The sequence below is a fragment of the Pygocentrus nattereri genome, chromosome 19 (assembly GCF_015220715.1).
Source record: "Pygocentrus nattereri isolate fPygNat1 chromosome 19, fPygNat1.pri, whole genome shotgun sequence".
NCBI lineage: Eukaryota > Metazoa > Chordata > Actinopteri > Characiformes > Serrasalmidae > Pygocentrus > Pygocentrus nattereri.
The window spans coordinates 9,956,232-9,965,326 of NC_051229.1; positions in this window are offsets into that span (position 1 = coordinate 9,956,232).

Sequence of the window (9,095 nt, forward strand, 5' to 3'; positions counted from 1 at the left end):
ACCAATTAGGCAGATTTAAAAGGACTGTGATACTCAGCTCCTTCTAGACATCTACTGGTGTGTTTACAAGCATGGTGAAGGCAAGAGAATGGTCCCAGAAGACACGAGAAGAGGTTATTTCTCTTCACAAGAATGGCAATGGATACAAGAAGATTGCGAAGTTGTTAAATATTCCAAGAGACACTATCGGAAGTATCATTCGCAAGTTCAAGTTAAAGGGCACAGTGGAAAAGCTACCTGGTCGTGGCAGAAAGAAGATCCTGACCGCGACTGCTGTGCGCTACCTGAAGCGTAATGTGGAGGAAAATCCCCGCGTGATTGCTAAGGAACTGAAAAAAGACCTGTCAGATGTGGGCACCAAAGTTTCAGCTCAGACAGTAAGGCGCGCACTGCATAGAACTCCATGCCAGAACTCCCAGGCGCACCCCCTTGCTGACTCCAAAGAACAAGAAAAGTCGACTGCAGTATGCCAAAAGTCATGTGGACAAGCCACAAAAGTTTTGGGACAGTGTACTGTGGTCAGATGAAACTAAATTAGAACTGTTTGGTGCCGATGGACCAGCGCTATGTTTGGAGGAGGAAGAACCAGGCTTATGAACAAAAGAACACCTTGCCTACTGTGAAGCATGGTGGGGGGTCAATTATGCTTTGGGGCTGTTTTGCTTCTAATGGTACAGGAAAGCTTCAACGTGTGCAGGGTACCATGAATTCCCTTCAGTACCAGGAGATCTTGGAGGAAAATGTGATGGAGTCAGTCACAAACCTGCGGCTTGGGAGACGTTGGACCTTCCAACAGGACAATGATCTGAAGCACACGTCCAAGTCCACTAGAGCATGGTTGAAGATGAAAGCCTGGAACATTCTAGAGTGGCCATCGCAGTCACCAGACTTAAATCCAATTGAGAACCTCTGGTGGGACCTAAAGAAGGCAGTTGCAGCGCGCAAGCCTAAGAATGTGACTGAACTGGAGGCTTTTGCCCATGAAGAATGGGTTAAGATACCCATAGGTCGCTGCAAGACACTTGTGTCAAGTTATGTTTCATGCTTGAAAGATGTCATAACTGGAAAAAGATGTTGTACTAAGTACTAAAAAATAATGTCACTAGGGGGTTGAATAAAACTGATAATGATGTGAGCACAGAAAAGACATTTATGGTTATTTCATCATAAATGTTATGTTATATTTGTCTAATTTATAAGTGCCTCTTTGATATAATTGTAAATAAGATGACTGAAATGATCAAAATCAATGTCAAACTGGCCAAAACACTTTATTTCAGTGGGGGTTGAATAAATTTGATCACAACTGTATGTGTTATAATGATCAACACCTGCAATTTTTGCAGACCACAGTTCAGTCCTTTGGTGGGACCAAAACAGACCAAATTTAAAAAATAAAAAAACAAACAAACAAACAAACAAACAAACATTTGACCACATCAAACAAGGTACGCGTGAAAGCGCCCTTTAAGATGAACAACACAGGGCTTGTTGAAGCAGGGTAAGGTTCAAAACAGAAACAGAAAAAAAGAAGAGAACCTTTAACCAGAAAACCTGAACCAACAATACTTTAGTAGTGTGGAGACGCTGTGAAGTTTCACATTTAAACTCAAACTTATTCTTCATTCAGTAACTTTCTACATCCAGGAAATTTGTTCTTAAGGTGTTCAGAGTGATTTAGACCTGCTTATGCTTTATTGATTGTGTACTGTTCTGCCCCAACGCCTTGCCAGGGTCAACAGCGAGATAACTCCTCTCCAACAAACCACACCAGACGACAGAATTCAATTCACCTTTTATGATCGTGAAGAAGGGTAAAACGACGATGCCTTCAAAGGAATCTCGATGCCCAGGAAGAAGGGAAAAGGAAATTTAGCCTTGCTAAACAAGAGTAGCGCACAATGCTCTGATTTCCATATAGAATAACGTCCACTTAACATGACATCATCAACTGGGTCCTTCATAGTAGAACATTACTAACATTTGCCAGTAGATGGCAGTGGAGGGCTGCAAATAACGATAAAATTTAAAGACAGGAGCAATACATAAAACAGAACACTCCCCATAAACAGAACACTCCCCGCCTGACACCCTGAGGGTTTCACCCCTTGTTTTTTTTTTTTTTTACAACATTTAAAGGATCTCCCACTTAATCTGGGGGAATGAGCAAGACCAGTTCATTCACAGGTCTGAGAAGCAGCTTAGTTCCGTCCCCTTTTGCAATTCTCAGCTGGACTTTGCGTACCTGTCCATCTTTGCTGGGGTACACCTCGGTGATGATGCCAAGAGGCCAGTCGCTTCGTTTGGATTGGACGTCTTTCAGAAGTACGACACTTCCTTCTTTAAGATTTGGTTGGTCGGTTGCCCATTTCCTGCGAGGTTGCAGCGTAGCCAGGTACTGCTTTCGCCACCTGTCCCAGAATGTGTTAGACAGGCTTTGAACTCTGCGCCACTGCTGTCTGTATAAGTCCTTGTGGTCAAATTCTAAAGACGGAGGAGAACAAGGTCCTACCTTTTGAGTTAGCAGTGATGCAGGTGTGAGGATGAAGGGATCTGTTGGGTCAGTGGACACAGGTACAAGCGGGCGGTTATTGACAATGGCCGTGACCTCGGCTAAGAAGGTTGTGAGCACCTCGTGTGTGAGTTTAGAAGAACCCATCTGCATGAGCATTGAATCGAGGATGCGTCGCGTGACCCCGATCATCCTTTCCCAAACCCCTCCCATGTGAGAGGAGTGTGGTGCATTAAAAGTCCATGTGCATCCCTGTTCAGAGAGGAATCTCTCCACTGCCTTGGAAGGGATATCTAGGGCTTTTGAGGCTCCTATAAATTTTGTGCCCCGGTCAGACCGTAGGTGTTTAATTGGCCCTCGGATTGCCTGGAACCTTCTGAGTGCATTAATAAAGCTGGAAGAGTCCATGGACTCAATGACCTCTATGTGAATGGCTCTGACAGATAAACAAGTAAAGAGAACTGCCCACCTCTTGCTCTCAGCATGTCCTCCCCTCGTGCGATGTGCAGCCACGGCCCAGGGCCCGAACACATCCATGCCAACGTTAGTGGCTCAGTGCTGAGTCTGTCTGGAGGCAGGTCAGCCGTTTTTTGGACTTCGCATTTTCCTCTGAGTTTGTGGCAAATAATGCATTCGAAAGATCACCTTGTTGACACATCTTTTGCCACCCAATAGCCAGAAACCAGCAGATCGGATCGCACCCTCCGTAAAGTGGCGTCCTTGGTGTCGCGTCTGTTCGTGAAAATGGCGCGCAATGAGGGTGGCTACATGTTGACGTCCAGGCAAGATCAGAGGTCTCTTCTAATTGGATTCTAAGTCAGCAGCTGCGAGACGCCCCCCCACTCTCAGCAGACCTGCTTGGTCAAGAAAGGGATCTAAGGACCAGAGTGGACTGCTCTTTGAAATGCCTGTGTTGGAAGAGAGGCACTCTAGTTCTTTCTGAAAGGCTTCACGCTGGACCGTTCTAATGATGCGCTCTGATTAAGAACGTCTACTGTTATGGGAGTACGGCAAAAATGCCGTTGTTGGAACTGTTTACTGTTCTTGTCCCTTTTGAAACACTGGTGTGAATCAGCACACCAACAGCCCTTGTGAGGGAACTCCACCGTGAGAATCGGCTGAAGCGGTGTGAGCCAAGGTGATTCAGCACTGTTGTGGACAGTGTGGTCACTTGAGGCCGGATTTCAGGATCTTGTTCTGGCCGTAAGAGTTAAAAGTTCTGTCTGTTAGGCTGCATGTCAACAGGCTGGGACAAAAAGGCCGGTCCCGAAAACCATATTGTGTCCTTCAAACGGTCCGCTGGGATCGACTGCATAGCTATGTCTGCAGGATTGTGACGTGTGTGTACATACCTCCACTGTTGAGGCGACGTGCTTTGCCTGATTCGTTGTACTCTGTTGCTCACATACACGTAGAATCTTCTTTTCTCATTAAAAATGTACCCGAGTACAATTTTGCTGTCCGTGTAGAATGTGATTGCATCAAATGTGATGTCAATTTCCGACTTGATGGCTTCCGCCAGGTTCACAGCCAAGACTGCTCCGCACAGCTCCAATCGGGGTATGGTGTGTTCTGGACGTGGAGCGAGTCTTACCTTGCTTGAGATCAGTCCTGTGTGGCATTGTCCTTCTCTGTCCACAGTTTTTAAGTAGGCAACTGCAGCGACTGCGTTTTCTGATGCGTCAGAAAAGACACAGAGCTCGGTTCGCTCGGCTGTAGATGAGGACATGCAAGTGTAAGCTCTGGGAATTCTTAATTTTTCCAGTTCTTGGAGAGAACATCTCCAGCCGTCCCACAACTTCGCCTTTTCTGCAGGCAGCGGAGTGTCCCAGCCCAGAGAGTCAGTGGTGAGTTCGCGAAGGAGTGCCTTTCCTTGGACTGTCACAGGAGAGACGAATCCGAGAGGGTCGTACAGACTGTTCACTGTGGAACAGGTCAGTGGAACGATCTTCACTGGGAAAGGCCGCCATGACCTCTTTACTGTTCGAGACCAACTTGTGCAGTCTGAGATTCGAAGAGGCAAGCATGCTTTGAGTCCTTTTAAGCAGACTGATCACCTGTCCTGCGGTGGGGAGGGATTTTAGCCCATCATCCACATAAAAGTCTCTGCTTACAAACTGCTGCGCATCTTCTCCGTACTCACTCTGGCCTTCTTGAGCTGCACGTCTAAGACAGTAGATAGCCACGGCTGGGGAAGGGCTATTTCCGAATACACGGACATTCATGCGATATTCTGCAACCTCCTTTTCTGGATCATTGTCTCTAAACCAAAGGAACCTGAGGAAGTTGCAGTCCTCAGGTTTGACCATGAAACAGTGGAACATTTGTTGTATGTCAACAGAAAAGGCGATTTGTTCTTTTCTGAAACGAAGGAGGACACCAACAAGGTTGTTGTTGAGATCTGGTCCAGTTAAAAGCACTCGGTTCAGAGACAGGCCTCTATACTGTGCACTGGAATCAAACACAACTCTTATCTGAGAAGGCTTTTTAGGATGATAAACTCCGAAGCATGGTAGGTACCAGTGCTCCTCTTCAGGCTTCAGTGTAGGGGCTTCTTCGGCATGTCCATCCTGAAATGTCTTTCCCATGAATGTGACGAACTGTTCTTTCATTTTAGGCTTACTTTTGAAAGAACGCTGTAGTGAGCTGAGGCGTTCCAGTGCTTGTGCACGATTGTCTGGCAGCCGTGGTCGATGAGCTCTGAAAGGCAGGGGAGCCACCCAGCTGTTTCCTTTGTCCCTGTAGACTCCTTTGTCCATAATGTCTAGAAAATGTAGGTCCTCGATAGAAGGGGCCTGGGTGTCGTCTTCTTTGGTTGTCTGAAATACTTAATTCCACAAAGATTTCTGCATTCTCCGTGTCCGTGCAGGAAGGAGTGTGAGAGGGGTTCAGTGTCGCAATATCTCTCCTTCACCGTGTAACTGTTTGGGCATGGCTGAAAGAGAGATGGACGTCCGTTTCTCAGCACGTTGGTGTAGTAGGAGTGGACAAGGGGTGGTTTGTGCATGTCTCCGACGCACACATCGGCCACAATCACCCAACCCAGGTCTAGCTTCTGGGCGTAGGGTGCATTGTGTGGACCGTTCACCTGCCGACGCACCTTGTGGGCTCTGATTATGTCTCGACCCAACAAAAGCCAAATGGGAGCTTGTGGATCAAGGTCAGGGATGTACTTTGACAGGTGTTTCAAGTGGGCGTGACTGGAGGCAACCTCAGGTGTCGGAATTTCCGTGCGATTGTTTGGTATTTCGTTGCATTCGATCAGTGGTGGCAGTGGGAGTGCGACGCTACCGTCAACGGGTTCTACCCCAAAGCCATGTGCTTGTCTGCCCTCAGTCTCTATTGTCCCGGTACATGTTTTCAGGGAGTATGGTGAGGGACGTCCTACGATGTTGAAGGCACTGAAGAACTCAGACCGTGCAAGCGATCGGTTACTTTGATCATCTAATATGGCATACATACGGATCGCAGCACCAGGGTGGGTGTTGGGGTACACCCTAACAAGGCATATTTTCGTACAGGAGCGCCCTGAGATGTCTTTTCCACACACTTTAGTGCATGAAGCTGAAACCACAGCCTCCCCGCCATCCTCTGGTGCCTAATCTGCTGGGCTGATGGCCTTTGGAGCTGGGCCGGGGTGTAGCACCGCAACGTGTATATTGCTTCCACATTCTGTACAGCTTACCTCGTCATAACAGTTCTTTGCCAAGTGTACAAGTGCTTTGCAGCACTTGTAGCACACTCCATATTTCTTTAAGAGCGCCTTTCTTTCTTCTAAGGGCTTATCCCTAAATCCACGACATTTGTGTAGGGGGTGAGGCTTGTTATGCAGCAGACAATGCTTAGCTGGGTCTTCTCTGCTGCTGACCCTACTCGCAGATGGGGAATCCGCAGGCGCGAGTGGGGCATTGGAAGCAACTCCGGTCTTGAGAACGGCTACCATCCTCTGACCCTCTAACCTTAGCGGCGGCTTGTTATGACCGGACAGTTCATTGTTGGGCACTGCTAGCGTAAAGCCTGGATCGTTACGCATTCTCGCCTGTTGGCACACAAAATTCACAAAGAAGCTAAATGGGGGGTAGGGAGCCCTATGTTGTTCCTTATAGTTGAAGCCTTGTGTGAGCCACTTTTCCTGCAGGTAGAATGGCAGTTTCTGCACAATAGGGTTAACCCCCCAGGGAGTGTCTAGATTGCTAAGGCCAAACAGGTCTCCATCAGCTTTCGCAGCTTGTATTTCCATTAGTAAGTCCCCCAGTTCTCTTAGTTTGCGTCCATCCTTGTTCTGAACCTTAGGGAAGCTCTCCAGCCTTTTGAACAAGGAGCTTTCGATGACCTCTGGTGCACCATAGTACTCGTGGAGCCGATCCCATACTGCCCTGAGCCCATATTCTGGATGATTCACATGAGCAGTCCTTATGCGCCTAGCTTGCTCAGCTGAGTCTTTACCTAACCATTTCACAAGGAGGTCGAGCTGCTCACTGGCCGATAGGCTGAGGTCTCTGAATTTGTGAAAGATGTTCTCCAGGCTCTAAAGCATTCGGGACGGTCATTGTACTGCATAAGCCCAGTGGAGATAAGCTCGCGTCGGGCCAGAAATCTGACAAAGTCCGACATTCCTTTGTTTTCATCAAACCGTCCACGCTCAGGGCTCCCTTGCTGGTAAGCAGCACTGGGAAGTGAGTGGGGATTGACTAACAATTTGTTATATTCAGTGTCGCTGTAGCCGTTTCCTAAAGGCTGGTGCACCGTCCCAGGGTGAGACGTTATTGTATGTTCACAGTCAGTGTGCTGTGATGGTGGCACACACTGGTCTATAACCTCTTGCTCGGTAAGCAAATTTGGATTTTGGGCCTGTAGTGTGTAGGGCGGTGCACAGTTCTGTTGAGAGGGTAATTTATTTACAGTGTGGTAAGAAGCAACAGTATGGGCACATTCAGAGGCATGCATGTCAGGATTGCTAGCAGATGCACTCTCTATGTGGACGGCTGAAGTGCGTTTCGCTACTTGTTCAACATAGTCTTTAGTACGTGCTTCCACGTAGCCAGTAAGCACATCCACGTCACTGGTGTCCTGCTTAAATTCTAGTCGTACTGCTGCCTCTAAGACATCTGCTTTGACTGCTGTAGCTGCAGCTCGTTTTTCAAGGCGAACCTTATCCAGCTTCATTTCCAAACGCCTCTTTTCTAACTCTAATTCTGCTTGTTTTAATTTCAGTTCGTTCTCTTTTGCAGCGAATGCTGTTTCCGTCTTTGCCGCCTCTGCTTCTGCCCGTGCTTGAGCAGCAACTATTTTGCTAGCGGAGGGGCTCGAAGAGCCTTTAGATGAACAAGACGCGTTAGATCTCGTTTTTATGGATCCTATGGATGAAGCCCTTTCCGACATTTCTCAACGTTGACCTTATTGTGCTTACTTGAAAAGATGATCCTGCGCAGTAATTCTGAAGGGACGTTGCTCGAAGATGTCGTTTGATCCTCCCGACGCGAAGATTAGCCCGCCAGAAGACGTTGTTTTACTGTACTGTTCTGCCCCAACGCCTTGCCAGGGTCAACAGCAAGATAACTCCTCTCCAACAAACCACACCAGACGACAGAATTCAATTCACCTTTTATGGTCGTGAAGAAGGGTAAAACGACGATGCCTTCAAAGGAATCTCGATGCCCAGGAAGAAGGGAAAAGGAAATTTAGCCTTGCTAAACAAGAGTAGCGCACAATGCTCTGATTTCCATATAGAATAACGTCCACTTAACATGACATCAACTGGGTCCTTCATAGTAGAACATTACTAACATTTGCCAGTAGATGGCAGCAGAGGGCCGCAAATAACGATACAATTTAAAGACAGGAGCAATACATAAAACAGAACACTCCCCATAAACAGAACAGATTGCTTTATTATTTTATTTTATAATCATTTTTTTTTTAATGCTTATGGGGGTTATTTTTTCTGGCCTTTAGTAAAATAGATCAATCTGTTCGACTTAAAATTTTATAGTATCTGATTACATGGCTTTTGTTGAGTTAATTCAACCTGAGTTTAGTTCAGTCAAAAATGTTTCCAGCTAATGTTTCCAGCTGCTGTTTCTAGGCCTGCATCTCAGGTAGACAAACAAAACAATGTGTTTTTGCACTCAATTTCTGGCACTTCTTCTATCACACAGCCCTGCCTCACATTTTTTCAACAGATATGGACAGCTGTGGCACTGGTGGGATTCAAACTCACAATATCCTGATGTTTGGAGTTATTAGACTGTTGCAACACATGAGACAATGACAATCTTCAAAGGCAAAACAACAAATATTTTCTACAGTGTATTAAACATTAATGGACACAAAACTTTAGTTGCTTCATGTACAACCCCAATTCCAGTGAAGTTGGGACATTGTCGTATTTTGCACTTCATAATGCGCCACACATTTTCAGTGGGAGACCGGTCTGGACTGCAGGCAGGCCAGTCTAGTAACCGCACTCTTTTACTATGAAGCCACGCTGTTGTAACACGTGCAGAATGTGGCTTGGCATTGTCTTGCTGAAATAAGCAGGACGTCCCTGAAAAAGACGTTGCTTGGATGGCAGCATATGTTG